Source organism: Pleurodeles waltl, chromosome 8 (genome assembly GCF_031143425.1).
Source record: "Pleurodeles waltl isolate 20211129_DDA chromosome 8, aPleWal1.hap1.20221129, whole genome shotgun sequence".
In the NCBI taxonomy this organism is placed as follows: domain Eukaryota; kingdom Metazoa; phylum Chordata; class Amphibia; order Caudata; family Salamandridae; genus Pleurodeles; species Pleurodeles waltl.
Window position 1 is genome coordinate 1,366,314,612 of NC_090447.1, and position 21,341 is coordinate 1,366,335,952.

At 44.2% G+C, this 21,341-nt stretch overlaps 1 protein-coding gene across 6 annotated transcripts in view; it reads right to left on the reverse strand.

Moving 5' to 3' along the window:
• CNTN5 (contactin 5) overlaps positions 1 to 21,341 on the reverse strand; it is a 3,179,309-nt gene that overhangs the window by 208,665 nt on the left and 2,949,303 nt on the right. The window lies entirely within an intron of this gene.

Sequence of the window (21,341 nt, forward strand, 5' to 3'; positions counted from 1 at the left end):
TCACAGAACTGGGCCAAACTGGAGCTTGACCTAAATCGGGCCTGTTGGAAAATGGCACTCTCTGGAGGATTACCCCAAACTTTTTGCCTTCCTCCTCCTCTTTTTTTTACCTTGTTTTTCTTGGCTTTAGGACTCTGGGCACTTTAACACTGCCAACCAGTGCTAAAGTGCACCTGCTCTCTCCCTAAAACATGGTAACACTGGATCATGCCCAATTGGCATATTTAATTTACCTGCAAGTCTCTAATAAAGTGCACTACATGTGCCCAGGGCCTGTAAATTAAATTCTGCTTAACCATGTGTCAGGCCTGCCATTGAAAGGCCTGTGTGTGCTGTTTCACTGCCACTTCGACTTGGCATTTAAGACTACTTGCCAAGCCTTAAACTCCCCTGTTATTACATATAAGTCACCGTAAGGTAAACCTTACATAGCCCGTAGGGCAGGGTGCTATGAAAGTAAAAGGCAGGACATGTACTTGTAAGTTTTAAATGTAGCGGTAATAAAAAACTCCCAAAGTAATTTTTCACAACTGTGAAGCCTGCTCCTCTCATAGGCCAGCATTGGAAATTCGCTTATATACTTTTATGTGGTAATTTGTATTCTGAAAGGAGTGGGATTGTCATGTTTGGTATGGTTGGAATAGTAGGGAGAAATCCTGCTTACTGGTGAGATTGGAATTAACATTACTATTTTAGAAATGCCACTTTCAGAAAGTAGGCATTTCTCTGCACTTACTACTTTATGTGCCTTACAGCCTGTCTCTAATCCACCTCTGGTCTGTGCTGGATGACCGTGTCCCTGGTGTATTCCACTCAAACAGTACTAAAAACAGGACACTCACCTGCATCTCCATTCACCTTGATACTGATTGATGGGTCTTCCTTGGCAAGGAGGGTAGAAGGGTTCTCACTTACCCTTCAAAAGCGAGAGGCCTGACCCCACACAAAGAACTGATAACCCCCTATAGATCTCCTGGCAGACTGGACTGGGTTGAAAGGGGTACTGGTGCACTTCAAAACCATTCTTTGAAGTTTTCCTCCACTTCAAAAGCACATTTGGGTATATATATTGGATTGGTGACCCCGTAAACTCTGACACTTCTGGACCTGCAACTGGACTCTGTCAAAGGGACTGCCTTGCTGCCAAAAGGACTCATCTGGACTGCTTTTCTGGAAGGACTGCTCTCCTGCTTCTTGCACTGCTGCCTGACTTTTCCTGGCATTGCTGGAAGGACTTTGCCTTTCCCCACAAGTGTTCTTCAAGGGCTTGAAATGAGCTTTCCCCCTGCTCTGAAGTCTCAGGACCATCAAAGACTTCATCTGAAGGAAAAAATCCACAGCATCGGAAAACTATCACAACAGCTGCAAAATTTGATGCAACACCTGCAGAATCGATGTAGCACCTGTCTCTTGGCTGAAAAATTGCTACATCGCCTGCCGGATCGACACAACACCTGCTGCATTTTCACAACGTGTTTTGGATTTTCAATTCAACATCCCTGAGTGTCGAAATATTCCCGCATCGCAGTGAGGAACCAAGGCTGTGCCGGAAAATCGATGCATTACCTTCACTCATGGAAAGAAACAACACATCACCTTTGGGGCACCAGAAAAACCAACACATCTGTTTACTTTCTGATGCATCTCCTCCTCCATGGCTCTCTACGTCGTTATTTTTTACCCATCCTACGCCGGGTTTTAAAACAAATAACCACTGATTCTTAACCCCTTCACTGCCAGGCCTTTTCCCCTCCTGTGCCAAGCCTTTTTTTTTGCTATTTGGGGCAGTTCGCGCTTAGGCCCCCATAACTTTTTCTCCAACTAAGTTACCCATGCCAAATTTGCGTCTTTTTTTCTAACATCCTAGGGATTCTAGAGGTACCCAGACTTCGTGGGTTCCCCTGAAGGAGACCAAGACATTAGCCAAAATACAGCAACATTTGTGTTTTCTTAAAAAAAAAACGGGACAAAGGGCTGCAGAAGAAGGCGTGTGTTTTTTTTCCCTGAAAATGGCATCAACAAAGGGTTTGTGCTGGTAAAATCACCATCTTCCCAGCTTTCGGGAACAGGCAGACTTGAATTATAAAAGACAACTTTTCTGCACAATTTTGACATTTTACTGGGACATACCCCATTTTTACTATTTTTTGTGCTTTCAGCCTCCTTCCAGTTAGTGACAGTAATGGGTGAGAAACCAATGCTGGATCCCTGAAAGCTAAACATTTCTGCAAAGTGGACAACATTCTGCATTCGGCAAGGGGTCATTTGTGTAGATCCTGCAAGTGTTTCCTACAGAAAATAACAGCTGAAATAAAAGAATATTGAAATTGAGGTGAAAAAACTGCCCTTTTTCTCCACGTTTTACTTTGTAAACTTTTTCCTGCAATGTCAGATTTTTTAAAGCAATATACTGTAACGTCAGCTGGACTCTTCTGGTTCCGGGAACATATAAGGCTTGTAGGTTCATCAAGAACCCTAGGTACCCAGAGCCAATAAATGAGCTGCACCTTGCAATGGGTTTTCATTCTATACTGAGTATACAGCAATTTATTTGCTGAAATATAAAAAGTGAAAAATAGGTATCAAGAAAACTTTTGTATTTTCCAAAATGGCCACAAGATAAGGTGTTGAGAAGCAGTGGTTATTTGCATATCTCTGAAACCCGGGGTGCCCATACTAGCATGTGAATTACAGACCATTTCTCAAAAATACGTTTTTTTTTTTACACACTGTCTTACATTTGGAAAGAAAAAATGTAGAGAAAGACAAAGAGCAATAACAATTGTTTTGATATTCTGTGTTCCTCCAAGTCTCCCGATAAAAATGATACCTCACTTGCGTGAGTAGGCCTAGCGCCCGCGACAGGAAATGCCCCAAAACACAACATGGACACATCGCATTTTCACAAAGAAAACAGAGCTGTTTTTTGCAAAGTGCCTATCTGTGGATTTTGGCCTCCAGCTCAACCGGCACCTAGGGAAACCTAGCAAACCTGGGCAGTTTTGAAACCTAGACACCTAGGAGAATCTAAGAATGGGTTACTTGTGGGGCTCTGACCAGGTTCTGTTACCCAGAATCCTTTGCGAACATAAAAATGTGGTCCAAAAAAAACTTATTCCTGTGGAAAGTTCTGGAATCTGAGAGGAGCCATAAATTTCCTTCCACCTAGCGTTCCCCCAAGTCTCTCGATAAAAATGGTACCTCACTTGTGGGTGTAGGTCTAGCGCCCGCGACAGGAAATACCGCGAAACACAACAAGCACACATCACATTTCCACAAAGAAAACAGAGCTGTTTTTAGCAATTGCCTAGCTGTGGATTTTGGCCTCTAGCTCAGCTGGCAACTAGGGAAACCTAGCAAACCTGTGCAGTTTTTAAAACTAGATACCCAGGGGAATCAAAGATGGGGTGACTTGTGGGGCTGTGACCAGGTTCTGTTACCCAGAATCCTTTGCAATCCTCAAAATGTGACCAAAAAAACACTTTTTCCTCTCATTTCGGTGACAGAAAGTTCTGGAATCAGAGAGGAGCCACAAATTTCCTTCCACCCAGCGCTCCCCCAAGTCTCCGGAGAGAAATAGTACCTCACTTTGTGGGTAGGCCTACTGCCCGCAAAAGGAAATTGCCCGAAAACACTATCTGGACACATCAAAGTTATCAAATACAAAACTACCTGTTTTGTGGGGGGGGGGGGCACCTGCGTTTTTGGTCCTGGGCTCAGCAGCCATCTAGGGAACCTACCAACCCCAGACATTTCTGAAAACTAGACACCCGAGGGAGTCCAGGGAGGTGTGACTTGCACGGATCCCCCAATGTTTTCATATCCAGAATCCTCAGCAAACCTCAAATTTAGCTAAAAAAATCAAATTTTTCCCACATTTTTCATACCACCCAACACTCCCCTCAGTCTCCCAGTAAAAATGATACCTCATTTGTGTAAGTGGGCCAAGTGCTTGCGACAGGGAAGAGCCAAAAACATGTCAAAATTGAGGGGGAACCAAAGCGGGTCCAAAAGGGCAGTTTGAAAAAAAAACATTTTTAGGTTGACAAGTGCAGCAGAATTTTTATCAGTATAGATGAGACAATGCTGGGTGGTAGGAATTTTGTGGATTCCTGCAGATTCCAGAAGGTTCCATCACAAAAATGAGGGAAAAATGTGTGATTTTCAGCAAAGTTGGAGGTTTGCAGGGCATTGTGGGTAAGAAAATGGTGCAGGTGCATGTGATACACACCACTCTGGATTCACCCAGATGTTTAGTTTTCAGATGTGTCTAAGTCTTGTGGAGTTTTCTACATGGCAGCGTCCCAAAGTCCATAAAGTGCAGCCCTCACCATTCCAAGTGGGACGATTTTGAGAGCTAGCCAAGCTCTCATGGTCCAAATGTAAAACCAAAACCCAAAATAATCAAATGTCTTCTTGCTGTGGGATTAGATGATTTAGTGTGCGAGGGAGAGCTGAAAGACTGTTACCCCCTTCAGTTGGGGTGGGGGCATAACCAGGCCCATACTGGTTGGTAGCCACCACCCCTCAATTTTTTTTTTTTTTACATTCCCTGGCATCTAGTAGACTTTCTGCCCCCCGGGGTGTGGATCAGGGGTAATTGCCCCATCTCCTCACTGGTGGGCAGAACAACTTTGGCCCCATTTATTTGGGGTGGGAGTATGGCTGTACTCCCCCCCCTCTTATTTTGGAGAAAAAAAAAACGTCTCTGTTGGGCTTTCTGTCCCCCCCTTGGGGTCAGATGGGCCTTCCAAAAATAGGCCAATCTGTCCCCAAGGGGGCAGATATGGCCAACAGTAATGTGCCCCCATGGGGAGCGACCCTTACCCAAGGGGCTGCCCATCTAAAGAAAACACACACATACACACACACAAATCCCTGGTGCCTAAGTGGTTTCTACCCCCCGGAGGCTGATCGGCCTAAGAGAAATACGCCGATCTGCCCCCAAGGGGAGCAGAAATGGCCAAAAATAAATTTGCCCCACCAGGGGAGCGACCCTTGCCTGAGGGATCGCTGCCCTTGCATGAAATTGGTGCAAAAAAAACAAAAAACTGGTGCCTAGTGGTTTCTGCCCCCCTTGGGGGCAGATCGGCCTAGTAGAAATACGCCGATCTGCCCCCAAGGGGGGCAGAAATGGTCTAAATACAGTTTGCCCCCCCAGGGGAGTGACCCTTGCCTAAGGGGTCGCTCCCCACCTCTAAAAAAAAAAAAAAAAAAAAAGAAGAAAATGATCCCCGGCGCCTAGTGGTTTCTGCTCCCCTTGGGGGCAGATTGGCCTAACAAAAATCATCCGATCTGCAGAAATGGTTTAAATACAAATTGCCCCCCAGGGGAGTGACCCTTGCCTAAGGGGTCGCTCCCCACCTCTAAAAAAAAATTAAAAATTATCCCTGGCGCCTAGAGGTTTCTGCCCCTCAGGGGCAGATCGGCCTAATAACAATAGGCCGATCTGCCCTCGGGGAGGGGGGGCAGAAATGGCCTCAAATAAATTTAACTGGGTCCTACATAAAGAAACTGTGGAGATACATGCAGCTTTGACAATATGAGGTCTCATGCATTTTAAGAACTCTTTAGGTGGTCCCTCATGGTCTCCACTTTTACTTGCTTATAATACAATGGTGCCCTCCCAATGCCTGTCTGGGGCTGAGCTAGTGGCCTTAAGTTCTGACGAGTTGGGAGAAGAAGGAGGGCAAAAGTTTAAAAAAATGGTTTGGTCTGCCTAAAGGCAATGGAACCGGCAATAAGATTGGAAGGGATTTGCAAGCTTTGAACTTCCTGGCCTATAAATCTACTCTGAAGTTCTGGGATATACTGTGTACCTCGGAGGCACAAAAGATACCGCTCCTGTCCACAGGAAATTGTGAAGAGTGAGTTAAGATGGGTGGTGCAGGCCAGGATTAGATTAGGAAAAAATGCTGTGGTGTAAGAACTGGTAAATGTTAAATTTGGCAGAGGCATCCCACCTCTCAAAAGGTGAGCTGAAGAGGGCTTGCAAAAGAAGAGTCAAGGTTGTGTGACCTAGCGTATGTAAAGAGCAAACACTCAGCAAATTAAATGGTGGAATACTGGGATAACCAGAGAGTATTTCCATATATAGCTGCCTTGCCCAATGCTCATTTAGGCCTATTACCTTTAAAATTCTACGTTGCTCTGAATGTGCGATATTTAAGACCTGAGAAGTTTAATGCATTTTTTAATGTTAAGACTAATTGTATATGTGGGCTAGAGTTTCAATATTTTAATGTCCATCTTTAATTAAATTGCTTGCTCTTTTATAGATTTTGTTGCGTGATTTTAACACCACTTTTTATCAAATATAATATTTGTCATTGGACCGAAGCAATTGCACTTTTGACAAAAATGGAATTTTTGGATGTTGCATGTGCCCTCACAAAGTTCTTAAAAGCAAGATCAGACAACGGACTGGATGTTAGATGCACTATTTAGAGATGCTTGAAGATTTTGCTTACTGGGCAGAATGGATTGTAGGGCTCTTAGGGTATTTGGTGTACTGAAGTGGAGAGAGTGGAGAGGGATTGGGGTGGGGGAATACTATTTTAAGTCCATGCATGTATTTATTGTTTTAAAGAGTTTTGTCTAAACACAAGTGAACTTGAACTATTGTGCATAACCAAGGTAGCCGGAGCGTCCAGTGTTGTAACTGTACTTCAAATTAATTATATTACATAATTAATTTGTGGGTTTCCTTGTTTGAGTTATATACTTATTATACACTACTGCGCATAACCATGGTAGTCCGGGTGCCCACTGTTGTAACTGTACTTTAAATTACATATGTTAAATAATTAATTTGTGGGTTTTCTTGTTCTCTTGTTTGGGTTATACACTTTAGAGTAGAAATGTTGAGTTATCATTATTCGTTCCTGTAACTGAAGTAATTAAAGCTAGATAGTCACATTCGTAGTGCAAATATAACAATTGTTTTGTACAATAACTTGGTTCAGTCAAGCTACCCAGAGAGTCAAGGAGACGTTTAAAATACCCCACTCCAGGCTGAATACCATGTGTCCGGGTTAGTGGGAAACACCTCCAAACTCCACATTATTGTTAGATTCTCACTGTGACTTTAATAATCAAGAAAAAGCCTCCCAACGTACAACAGGGAAAATCCGGCCGCTTACACAGCACAAATTAGAGACCACCCTTTGACAGTTTTAAATTTGTAATACCAAGGACAAGTATTCAGCTGAAGGTCCAATGAAGACAGCACAGGAAGGCACTAAACGGCTTCAGGGAGCACACTTCCATTGGGTAGGCGGTGGGTGTCATCAAGGAAACACCAAGATACCTGATGCTTGTCTCTGCTGCTGGGCACATTGCTTTTGCAATTTAGTGTCTGGTTCAACTGCTCCAGCAATTGGAGGGGTTGCAGCTCCTAGAAGCACCCTCAACAGTAGCCCCTCAGACAACCAGGAAAGCGTGGAACAACCCTAATAGATGTACTCACTTGTAGACAAGTCTTCCCCTCCATCATTGTGTATAGATGTGGTCATTCGCTGAAGGATTATGGTCCACTCAGCTCTGAGACAGAGCACCTTATGTAACAGAGAACCTAGTTCTGCACTGTGCCAGTGATACAGCTATTTGCCCTACACCTGTTGCAGTGCAGACATAGTCATCTCTATCCAATACGTCCTCTAGGTGGCTGATTTGCAAAGGGTTAATACTGAGCAGCCTAAGCAGTTGTATGATTCTGACCTGAATATAAAGAGTAAAACTGCCGCCGTTCCATATGTATAGAAAATTCACAAAGATGATTCGAGGCAGGTCTACCACTTAGCCTATGAACTAAAGGTAACATCTCTGTAATAAGTCAAGGCATCCTTTGGCCTATTATTTTTATGTGAAGCCTACCTAAACTACTGTATATCTAGACTTTAGTGAAAGACTCTGTCCTGCCCCCTTGATTCTCTGCATAGTGAGCCCCCCTTTGAAAATGTCTTATGTATTTTTTTCCTTTTATCCAGTGAACTGTGAAGCTGAGGAGCCTCATGGCTCAGAATTTGAATTGTATTTTTTATCTTCAGGTAGCTGTTTAAAGTTGTTTGTACTTATCATTTTTGAAATTATTAACATTTTGTTTAACTACTGGTAGCTAGACATTCTGCATTGCTACTCACAGTTTAAAAAAATATGTAATAATGGCCGGTCAGGGCAAAGGGGGAGCTGGTGCCACGTGACCTCTGTTGTGAATTCCCGACCTACCTGACAGATTCGTGCGACCCATACAAAACCTACACAATAAGCCAAAAGTGTTTCCTGGCGAGAAACCTATCCTTGGTGTTTCCCGACTTCACTGCTCTGTCTCGCCTGAACCCTCCACGACAGCTCAACCCACCACCTCCCTGCAGTGTGTGTCAGACATTTCTGGCAGTTCCATCGAAGTGTACATTCTCCTGCTTGCCATTTCCAGTTCTAGGATGGCCCACCCACTCAAGGACATTGTAAAGCATACAAAGGTCAAATAGACAGGTCATGCTATTTGTAGAAAATTAAAACCTCTACCTACTAAACGTAGAGAAATGTTTTGAAATTTCACCTGCAGCATATGCAAAAACCCAAAGTTGCTCAGCCACTTGTTTCTATCCACATAGTTTAAAACCACGCTGCAGAATGCAAACCTAAATTTGTCTAACAAGCAGATAAATGAGATTGGTGTAATACTGAAACCCGTACAAATATCCTATTCATTTTTTTAATCGACAATGATAATGTTTTTTGATTGGTTCAGAAAGCATGTTCTTAAATGAATTGAAAGCTCACTAAAATGTCAATATCTAAGAACCTGCTTCTTTGACTAAACAGGAGAGAGCACGAGCCAAATTGACCATGAAGAGGGTGCCAGATCGGAGTGAGGAAAGCATTGTGGGTACCCTGCACTGTCATTGTGAATCTGATATTTGCAGCACCTAATTTCTTCAGGTCCATTTTTTTTCCAGTTCTACTTCTTTCAACTTGTTTCAATTTGTCACCTTCAAACTGCGCAATAGAAAACAATTCACACACACTATGCTTTTCAAACAGAAAAGAACACAGACATGAAAAGAATGAAATTGGAAGTTGGTTTTCTGCTATTGAGGGTGATAATGGATAATTTATAACATTACAGGTTCTTGACGGCATATTTTACAAGTGTAGTTGGATCGTCGGAGTGTAGTTTAATGGTTTAGATTACTGGGCCACAAAATTATCTGCATTCAACCGGTGTCATTCATAAACTTTAATAGTAATTTCAATGGTTAATTGCGCAAACTAAAAGCACTGAGAGAGAGAGCAGAGAGCTGATCTACTATGGTTAATTTTTACAACATGCAGATGCTTTTATTGAGCAATTGTACCCGCTGCATTCGTTTTACAGCCCTGAAGGACACAGACCAGACACCTATGTGCTCACTGAAGCACAAACACGGTAGCTTAAACACGGGTTCATCGTCACTGCCTTGAGATGTAATGGATAAGTGATGGTAAAGAGGAAGGGCCACGGGGCTATTCTTCTTCCTTCTCTTAAAGTGTCTGTTGTCCAGGTCCATTTTAATATGTTGCAATACATATCACCGGGACATCAATGAATCGGTCCTGGTAACATTAAGGTAACATTATAGGACCAGGACCCAATTACCTCCACAAAATTCACTCTAATCTAGAGAGGAAGCAGGGATGACTCACACCATACGAGATCAATGTGGGATTTGATGGACAGGCCCCCAAAGACAGAAGTCCCAATTCTTGATTTGAACAAAAAATCCAGACAAACGTATTATTTTTACAGTTCCTGAAGCTTGTATCTCAGGTATTTTTGTTGTTGTCAGGGAGTGCAGAATTATTAGGCAAGTTGTATTTTTGAGGATTAATTTTATTATTGAACAACAACCATGTTCTCAATGAACCCAAAAAACTCATTAATATCAAAGCTGAATATTTTTGGAAGTAGTTTTTAGTTTGTTTTTAGTTTTAGCTATGTTAGGGGGATATCTGTGTGTGCAGGTGACTATTACTGTGCATAATTATTAGGCAACTTAACAAAAAAAAATATATACCCATTTCAATTATTTATTATTACCAGTGAAACCAATATAACATCTCAACATTCACAAATATACATTTCTGACATTCAAAAACAAAACAAAAACAAATCAGTGACCAATATAGCCACCTTTCTTTGCAAGGACACTCAAAAGCCTGCCATCCATGGATTCTGTCAGTGTTTTGATCTGTTCACCATCAACATTGCGTGCAGCAGCAACCACAGCCTCCCAGACACTGTTCAGAGAGGTGTACTGTTTTCCCTCCTTGTAAATCTCACATTTGATGATGGACCACAGGTTCTCAATGGGGTTCAGATCAGGTGAACAAGGAGGCCATGTCATTAGATTTCCTTCTTGTATACCCTTTCTTGCCAGCCACGCTGTGGAGTACTTGGACGCGTGTGATGGAGCATTGTCCTGCATGAAAATCATGTTTTTCTTGAAGGATGCAGACTTCTTCTTGTACCACTGCTTGAAGAAGCTGTCTTCCAGGAACTGGCAGTAGTACTGGGAGTTGAGCTTGACTCCATCCTCAACCCGAAAAGGCCCCACAAGCTCATCTTTGATGATACCAGCCCAAACCAGTACTCCACCTCCACCTTGCTGGCGTCTGAGTCGGACTGGAGCTCTCTGCCCTTTACCAATCCAGCCACGGGCCCATCCATCTGGCCCATCAAGACTCACTCTCATTTCATCAGTCCATAAAACCTTAGAAAAATCAGTCTTGAGATATTTCTTGGCCCAGTCTTGACGTTTCAGCTTGTGTGTCTTGTTCAGTGGTGGTCGTCTTTCAGCCTTTCTTACCTTGGCCATGTCTCTGAGTATTGCACACCTTGTGCTTTTGGGCACTCCAGTGATGTTGCAGCTCTGAAATATGGCCAAACTGGTGGCAAGTGGCATCGTGGCAGCTGCACGCTTGACTTTTCTCAGTTCATGGGCAGTTATTTTGCGCCTTGGTTTTTCCACACGCTTCTTGCGACCCTGTTGACTATTTTGAATGAAACGCTTGATTGTTCGATGATCACGCTTCAGAAGCTTTGCAATTTTAAGAGTGCTGCATCCCTCTGCAAGATATCTCACTATTTTTGACTTTTCTGAGCCTGTCAAGTCCTTCTTTTGACCCATTTTGCCAAAGGAAAGGAAGTTGCCTAATAATTATGCACACCTGATATAGGGTGTTGATGTCATTAGACCACACCCCTTCTCATTACAGAGATGCACATCACCTAATATGCTTAATTGGTAGTAGGCTTTCGAGCCTATACTGCTTGGAGTAAGACAACATGCATAAAGAGGATGATGTGGTCGAAATACTCATTTGCCTAATAATTCTGCACTCCCTGTATATGCTCTGCCTGAATGTTTATTTCTTTTTACACTGATGTTCATAATAACAATAAAACTAGCACCTAGTACAAATGGGGATGACTACATGATGTGTACGTGAAAAACACATGTTCGCTCGTCTTGATGCTTCATAACAGATGTTTCTTTTTACCCGACTCAATGGAAATCATTATATCAACCTCAAAGGGATGAACCTTCCAGTGAATTCAATGGAATTCAAACCTGTGCCTATGAAATCAAACACAAGTTCATGGAGTGGATGCATTATTTCAATGAGCCACCAGACTTGATGGTGCATTTTGTGCTGACTTGGTAGAACACAATACCACATTCCCCTTTAAATCACATCCAATTTGCCCAGTTGACTCAAAAGAAAATTACTAAATAGATGCAGCTGGTCCAGGCAACTTTCATTTGCATGAAGCATTACCTGATTGTCCACCTAAAGTGAGCCTGAAATGAGGAATCTAGCAAAGCCTCCAATCTTCCTGTAAAACCTTCACTAGCTTCAAGGAATATGTACCAAAACATGGTCAAGTGGTTCTCATCAGCCTATCCTTCCTGACGGAAAAGGCTTGTACTATTGTAGAAACCCACATCAGACTACCACACAAGCTGCTGATGAGTTGCAAATCATTGGCAATACTGTGGCGGAAGGGATGTCAGACACGTGGTTCAACACAACCTGTGCAACAATTTTTAACATATGAGATGGACTGAGACTGCAATAATGACCTTCAACAAGGACCACTTTATTACTTTGGATTAGAATGACAAGGCATTTCTTATCCTTGACTCTTCCCTGACTGTGACATAGTAGATGAAGGTATGTTATTAAAAAGACAAAAAGTGGAAGAGAATCTTAGGGAGTAACTTATTTTACATCCTATAGTACCGACTTAGAAATCTGCTGTGCTGGTGGAGTTTGAGGAATTCAGGCACTTCTGGCTACGCAGAGTAGTGCAAAGTTACAGAATTCTGCAATCTGGCATGGAGCGGGGTTCATTTGCACATGCAAGGTTGGGTTGCGGCGCTTCTCGCAAGTGCAATGACACTCCGGGGTCACTAGAGAGCATGCACAAGACTTTGCATTCCATCACACTATGTCTGGCCGTGCAAGACTTCGAGTGTACTCGTGCTGCTTCTGGCCACAACTGCAGCCAAAACAGTCCTGCTCGTGATTATGAATGCACCTGGAGTAGATTTTCTACTCCAGATAAATCTAAATAAAATCAAAAAGTGTTTTTTGATTGGATTTTATCCTCAGCTGGACCCTTCAGGTTGTTTTTTAGACTGAGAAATGCCAGAGACTCCAACTTTTCTTGCTGTCGAGCAGGCTCCTTCCAGTGCTTGGTCCATCTCCTGGTCGAGGTGGAAGAATCACTCTGTCTCCCAGAAAAAAACATTGGATCTAAGTACTTTGTTTTTGTGAAACCACATAAGAAAGTTAAAAAACTATTGAATAAGGGTTTTTTTGTTTGCTTGGTCATGCACCAGTATTTCTTTGTACTTTAATTTGATTTTTTTTTTTTTTTATAAGTGTAAGCCTCGTTATTATTTATTTTGTATTTCATTGATTTTGAGTTTTAATCTTCTGTAAAGAAAAATGTTACACAGCTCAGTAATTGTCCTTTTCTACATGTTTTTTAAACATTTGTAATATTATTTTATTATGTGGCCTAGATTTCCAAAGGGCCATCTGGCCAGTACGTCCAGTACTAGTAGTCATCAGTGCACAAAATAAATATTTCAGTAGTATATGTTTTCCAAAATTCATTTAGGGCAGGGATGGCATTGGATTAACTTGAATAAGTGGCAATTTTTTCCATTTCATTTTTTGTTTTGCAAAAAGTATGTTGTGTGGTGATATTTGAAGGCATAGGAGGATGTGTAAACTGTTGTTGTCAATAAACTCAATTAATTTTGTGTTTTGCATTGCTGAATTAATGTTATTGTTTTCTTCAGTGTTACTACCATGCCTCCTTATGGCCAGTGTGCGTGTGTGTTTGTCATCATTCACCATTTTTTGTTCTCCATGCCATCGGGCCAGGGGCCATTTTGTGTAGAGTATGTCCATAGGCTTGCATGTGTTCTTTGTTCTCCATGCCTCCTTGTTTGCAGTTGTTGTTTGACCATATGACTGGTGGCCCTTCTCTGCATCCATCCAGTGTGTCTTTGCCATACGCTTGAATGTGTTCTTCTTTGTTCCTGTTGTCTGACCATGTGGCTGGAAGCCATTTTGTGCATGCAGCCAGTGTTCAGTTGCCACAGACTTACATGTGTTATTTCTTTGTTTCTCATGCCTCCTTGCTCCTTGTTGTTGTTTGACCGTGTGGCTGGTGGCCATTTTGTCCATTCAGCCAGTGTCGTTTTGCCATAGGCTTGCATGTTTTCTTTGTTTGCCATGCCTCTTTGCTGTTTACCATGAGGCTGGCAGCCATTCTGTGCATCTATTCAGTGTCTCTTTCTATAGGCTTACATACAAACATCATTCATTATTGACCATTTGTTTATTTGAAGTTTATATTTAAATTTTTAATTTAAATTTACTATTTTAATTTAAATGTTTTATTCTATTGCTTTTTAATCAATTATTTATTTATTTTTCTTTTATTCTTTTAGTGTTTTATTTTAATTTTAATTTCTTGGTTTTTAATTTTCAGTTTAATTTTTTATCTTTAATATTTTTATATTTTTTTTAATTGTAATTCTGCATTTTGCCTTGACCCATCCATCCACACCCATTCCTCTATCTATCCACCAAAGACGCACAGCTGCACTACAGCATACAGGCTCTTTAGGTTAATAATAATGTTATTTCTGCCTGGAAACTATGGCTGCAGAGCACTGCAGAAAAATCAGCAGCATAGTTAATTTTATTTATGATTATTCCATTTCCCCTGGACCACCTTGCCACCATATGTTTTTTAAAGGATTATTCCATTTACCCATGGACCTCTCTCTGACTACCCCAGGTATCTCCTTTAAAACAGATGGAGATAAAGCAAAGAGTTATAGCCGCATGTTGTCAAATGAAATTTTAAGGTGTGGTGGTGTGGTTAGACTTTACAATGTTTGTCTAAATTGGTATTTATTTCATAACTAACCAACCACACTAAAATTGCATTTGTCTGTACTATTTCAACGTGCATCAATGCCACATTTCACTAACGACATGTATTTCTTGCTTGGTTGCTTTTAGTTGCACAAGTGAAGAGACTTCACATCTCCCACAGTACCACCAAAGAAAAGGCCTTACAGTTACTTAGGTCCTTCAAACTCTTCCTCTTGTGCATCTTAGGGCCCTATTAGACTTGTGGTAACAGTTGGACCGCTAGAACTGTGGCGGTCAGACTGCCACATTATAACCCTGGTGGGCAGACTTGCCAAGGGATCGCCATCCTCGCCAGGTACATGGGTTCCGACGGGGTGACGGTGGTCAGAGTTATACTCAGCCAGGGCGGCGCTGAACTCAGCGCCGCCTGGATGAATACTACTCAACTTTCTGCCAGTCTGTCCATGGTGGGGTGGGTCCCGGCCATGGAAAGGCTGGTGGAAAGCCAGAGCTGGAGGCCATTGGGGGGGGCTCCTACACTGCTCAGTACTTTCGGAATGCGCACTGTCTGCATTCCAAAGCGGCTGGTGTGCTGCGGTATTGGCCTCGGCTCCCTTAAAGGAGCTAAGGCTAATATCGTAGCACTGTTCTTGCTGGTCAGCTTGATGGTAACGCGTAATAAGTTTGGGCAGCAGGGGGATGCCACCGGTATGATGGTGGTGTCCTCCCTGAGAGCTTGGCAGTTGGCTCGCCTGACTGCCAAACTACTAATGAGGCCCTTAGTGCCACTGCCAACTTAGAGCTTACGATGGCTCCAAAGAAAGTTGCTCCCAAGAAAGTAGCCAGTGAAAAGAAGCAGCTTTCCACCAGTGGTGTGACAATCGCCAACCTTTTTTGGGAGAAGTGTACATGCCACACAGTACTCCGAGGAACCTGGGAGAAGCAATCCCACATAAACAGCACCACCCCAACTTAAGCCCAAGTCCAAGTCCATCAGTAAGGCAGCCACTGCAATCCAGGTGATGCTGAGGAGCAGTGATGTTGAATTGGATTTGTCCCTTTTACAAGGTATTACCCAATCGTTTCAGGAAACAGAGCAAAGTGGACAGAAGCCACAGCCAGCAATAGTAGATCTTCCCAAAGTTGGGGCAGAACAGGAAGTCAAGATTCCTGCCGATCAGGAACCTCTTCTTTTAGAATCTATGGCTCCCAGATCTCTAGCAAGAAAAAGGAATCAAATCAAATCAAATCATTAGCATTTATAAAACGCGCTACTCACCCGTGCGGGTCTCAAGGCGCTAGGGACAAAGAGGGTGGTTATCGCTGCTCGAACAGCCAGGTCTTTAGGAGTCTCCGGAAAGCGGAGTGGTCCTGGGTGGTCCTGAGGCTGGTGGGGAGGGAGTTCCAGGTCCTGGCCGCCAGGAAGGAGAAAGATCTCCCACCCGCCGTGGAGCGTCGGATGCGAGGGACGGCGGCGAGTGCGAGGCCAGAGGAGCGGAGGGGGCGGGTGGGGACGTAGAAGTTGAGCCGTCTGTTGAGGTATTCCGGTCCCTTGTCGTGGAGGGCTTTGTGTGCGTGGGTGAGAAGTCGGAAGGTGATCCTTTTGCTGACTGGGAGCCAATGCAGGTGTCTCAGGTGTGCGGAGATGTGGCTGTTGCGGGGTACGTCGAGGATGAGGCGGGCTGAGGCGTTTTGAATGCGTTGCAGGCGATTTGGGAGTTTGGCGGTGGTCCCAGCGTAGAGGGTGTTGCCATAGTCCAGGCGGCTCGTGACGAGGGCGTGGGTCACGGTTTTTCTGGTGTCGGCGGGGATCCAGCGGAAGATCTTGCGGAGCATGCGGAGGGTGAGGAAGCAGGCGGAGGACACGGCGTTGACTTGCTTGGTCATGGTGAGAAGGGGGTCCAAGATGAAGCCGAGGTTGCGGGCGTGGTCTGCGGGGGGCGGTGCGGTGCCGAGGGCCGTGGGCCACCAGGAGTCGTCCCAGGCGGACGGGGTGTTGCCGAGGATGAGGACTTCAGTTTTTTCAGAGTTCAGCTTTAGGCGGCTGAGCCTCATCCAATCTGCGACGTCCTTCATACCCTCTTGTAGGTTGGTCTTGGCGCTGGCGGGGTCCTTGGTGAGGGAGAGTATAAGTTGGGTGTCGTCGGCGTAGGAGGTGATGATGATGTCGTGCTTGCGTACGATGTTAGCGAGGGGGCTCATGTAGACATTGAAGAGTGTCGGGCTGAGTGATGAGCCTTGAGGTACGCCGCAGATGATCTCAGTGGGTTCTGAGCGAAACGGAGGGAGGTAGACTCTTTGGGAGCGGTTTACGAGGAAGGAGGCGATCCAGTCCAGGGCCTGGTCTTGGATCCCGGTGGAGCGGAGGCGGGTGATTAGGGTGCGGTGACAGACGGTGTCAAAGGCAGCCGAGAGGTCGAGAAGAATGAGGGCGACTGTTTCACCGTTGTCCATCAGGGTTCTGATGTCGTCTGTGACTGAGATGAGGGCGGTTTCAGTGCTGTGGTTGGTTCGGAATCCGGTCTGTGAGGGGTCGAGCAGGTTGTTGCCTTCCAGGAAGGTGGTCAGCTGTTTGTTGATGGTCTTCTCTATTACTTTGGCTGGGAAAGGCAGAAGGGAGATGGGGCGGAAGGGTACTACTTCACCATCATCTCCAAGCACCATTTTTGATGGTGATGAGAGGGACATAAAGTGGACCCCAGCAGAGTTTGGGAGACTCTAGGAGAGGCAAGAGAAAAGAAAAGTTATAGAAAGCCTTACATTCATGGAAGTGGACAATGATGAGGAGGATGATGATGACAAACCAGTCATTGTGGAAGCTGGCACAGAGTATTCCAACATTACTATCCAACCTGCTCTGAGGAATGTCGTTCAGGCAGCACTACCAGCTCCCATATTTGAAAGGACCCAGCAGAGACCTCCACCAACCCGTACCTCAGTAGAAGTAGGTCCAGTTCTTCTTCAGGCATTGGCAGCAGCCCAATAAGAAAGTACTCCTCCCAAGTTTGAGACTTTTTTACAATTAGCAAACAGGAGGAGAACATTGCGATATGCTTCATTTTCCACACAAGTGTTCATCGAGGTAAGCCTGGTTCACATTATGGTACTGATGGCCAGATGACTCATATGAAAAAAAAAAAATCACACAATCCGGAGGGAGGAGCACCTTAAAAAATGGATCAACGTGGCCTTAGTGGTGAAGGTGAGGAGAGCCAGGAAACATCAGTTACACCTGGGCAAATCACAGTGGAAGGTGAGGAAGAAGAGGGTGACATCCTCATGCAAAGCAGCCCTGTCCACAGCAGTGCACCAGAATCACCCACCTCCTCGACCTCACAATGGCACAGGAAGACTCAGAGTCAGATGGAGACACCACTGCATACAGTGACTGCATTATGGCACACACTGAGTCTACCACCACCTACGTCTCAAAAGTCACCTGTGTCAGTGGCCCCACAAAAAAAGAAAATCCAGGCTACAATTACGGGCATGTTTAGGCAGGAGGGAACATACGACCACAACCACCCAATGGCACGTTAGTACAATGGGAAGCTGGCAAAAATGCTAGCGCTGGACCTCATCACTTTTTCTTTTGTAGAAGGAGTGGGATTCTTGGAGTTTGTGTCAGCTATCGGCCCGAAATGGAAGGTTTCACTTTGGACCTATTTTGCAAGAGTTGTAGTTTCAGCGCTGCATCACGATGTGTGCAATTGGTTGGACAAGCTTTGCAGTAAAGTGTCCACATTACCTACCTGACAACAGACATGTGGACCAGTTGTCAGGTGAATGATTACATGTGCATCACTGCACTCTAAATCTCTTGTGTGGGGGTAAAGCAAAAGCTGACTACAGGTCCTGACCCTGTAGAAAGTTTTAGGAGCATTCAGCTGCATGTTACAGTAGCCATGTTTGCCATGGAGAAACCACACACAGCTGCAAACATCTTGGTCACATTTATTATCAATATGTCTGAATGGCTGTGACCCAGAGGTCTTCAAATTGGATTTGTTGCTACGGACAATGCCAGTAACATAGCCAAGGCCATGGCAGATGGTGGCTAGATCGAGGTGGCTATTTTAAGATCCTGTGTTGGGCGCAATGAATCAACTTGTTGTGCAAGACTTTCTCAAAAAAGAAGACATAGTCAGCAACATACTCACCATCTGCAGACAAATCTTCACTCATTTCAGCCATTCTTTTAAAGCCCAGAAACAGTTGTATATTTTTCAGCATGGTATTATAGTACCAGACAAAGCCCAGATACAGTAGATGCCAACAATTTCGAACTCAACCCATTACATGTTGCAAACTCTATTTGAGAAGTACAGACAGCCTATGTCATTCTCACAGGATGGGATGCAATTGGGAAAGCTATGACAATGGGTGCAGACAATTGGGGTCTAGTCAAATGTCTGACACAGATGCTGCTCCCTTTTGAGGTTTTCACACAGTAAGTTAGCAAGGAGGACGGTATGATGGCCCAAGTTATCCCATTGTTGCATCTGCCACAGGAGCAGCTAAAGAAGATGTCTGAAAGGTTCGCACTCAGAAGTGTGAACAAAGACCCAGAAGCGCATGCCTTAGTTGACAGCCAGAGCTATCACTTGACAAGTAATGCAAGGCTACAAAATGAGATTATCTTATCCAAAGAGTACATCTGTGCTACCCTACTTGATCCACGCTACTAAATCCTTATTTCTTCTTTTGTTCCTTTTTCTCAAGGGGATATTTAAAAATACAAGTGGTGGATTGTTGAGCAAGCCAGAGAAATGGAAGAAGAACGGCTGAAATGTAAGAGTCCTGCTCTGCAGTTACGGGGTGTCACCTTCAACTTCCAGAGAGGGCAGTCTTGTCTCACAGCAGCGACACTGGCAACAACAGCATCAAAAGGATTGGACCCAACCTCTGTGCTGGCTTGGTTTCAGGTGGCAGATCTGAAGTCCTTTGCCTAGGTGAAGGCAAAAGAGGTCAAGCAAGTGGCAGCACCAATGACGCTTCAGAGGATGTTCCAGGAGTATCTGACCCAAAAGAGGTTGATGTGGATCAAAACCCATTGGTGTACTAGTATGAGAAGATGCGCCAATGGCCAGGGCTCAGCAGACTGGCAATAAAGTATCTGGCTTGTCCTGTAGCCAGTGTGCCTTTGGAACATGTGTTCAGTGCAGCTGATGCAGTTGTTACAGTGAGAAGGACTAGACTCATGCCTCAAAACATGGAGAGATTAACTATGATCAAAATGAATCAGCATTTTATACCATCTGATTGCACTGTTCCCGAAACACCACAGGAGGAGGAAGAGGATGATTGGTCAGAATCAAGTTAGTTTGCTGAGCACCTCTGGGTAAACCACCTGAATTTGGGGACAAACTCTACTTCCCAGACTGAGTATGCCAGTGCTACCATAGAACTTTTTAATTATGTCTCAATGAATTTCTTTGTATCTTTGCAGTGGAACATTATGCTTGTGTCGGATTTATGCTGCATGACCATTTGTTAGGCACAGATTATGTGGCCAGATTGGAGTTGGACCTGTGTGCAGTGAAGAAGCCCCCACGTTCGTTTCAGGACATTGGAGATGATGCCTATCCTTTTTTCACATTGTTGGACTTTTTTGCTTATGCAGGGTAATCCCCATTCTTTTTGCCTCCTGCCTCCTATTTTTTCTGACCTGTTGCTGTTGGCTTTTGAACTCTGAGCACTTTACCACTGCTAACCAGTGCTAAAGTGCATATGCTCTCTGTGTAAAATTGTACGTAATTGGCTTATCCATGATTGGCATATTTGATTTACTAGTAAGTCCCTAGTAAAGTGCACTAGAGGTGCCAGGGCCTGTAAATCAAATGCTACTAGTGGGCCTGCAGCACTGGTTGTGCCACCCACATAAGTAGCTCTGTAATCATGTCTCAGACCTGCCACTGCAGGGTCTGTGTGTGCAGTTTTAACTGTAAATTAGACTTGGCAAGTGTACCCACTTGCCAGGCCTAAACCTTCCCTTTTGTTACATGTCAGACACCCCTAATATAGGCCCTAGGCAGCCCCAAGGGCAGGGTGCAGTGTATGGTTAAGATAGGACATATAGTAATGTGGTTTATATGTTCTGACAGTGAAATATTGTTAAATTCGTTTTTCACTGTTGCAAGACCTGCCCCTCTCATAGGTTAACATGGGGGCTACCTTTAAATCTGATTAAAGTGTAGATTCCCTTTGGGAGCGGATGGACATGTGGAGTTTGGGGTCTCTGAGATCACAATTTAAAAATACATCTTTTAGTAAAGTTGATTTTAAGATTGTGTGTTTGAAAATGCCACTTTTAGAAAGTGAGCATTTTCTTGCTTATACCATTTCTGTGACTCTGCCTGTTTGTGGATTCCCTGTCTGGGTCAGTATGACAGTTGGGCTGTTTGCGCCTCACACTAGACAGTGACACAAAAGGACCTGGGGTGTAGTCTTCATTTCCTGATGAGCTATTTGTGCTAGGAGGGAGGGGAGGAGTGGTCACTCACACCTGAAAGCGCTGTGACTGCACTCACACAATGCAGTCCCCAACCTCCTGCTGAGTGACTGGGGCCTGGCCTGGGCAAGGCAGGATTTCACATTCAAAAGAGACTTTACTTTGAAGTAGGCCTACTTCAAAGGAGAAATTTGGTAAATTTGTTTTCTCAGCTGCAGAGCATCGTTTTTTCAGCCGCAGATCGGAGTCGCGTCAATCTTTTCCCCACATGGCGCTCTGTGCGTGGATTTCCTGGTCTTTAGGCTGCCACCTTCTCCTTCAGGGCCCCAGAAACTGGATGGGCACCACATGGCAGAGTAGGAGTCTCTCCAGAGACTCCAGGTGCTGGCAGAGAGAAGTCTTTGCTGTCCCTGAGACTTCAAACAACAGGAGGCAAGCTCTA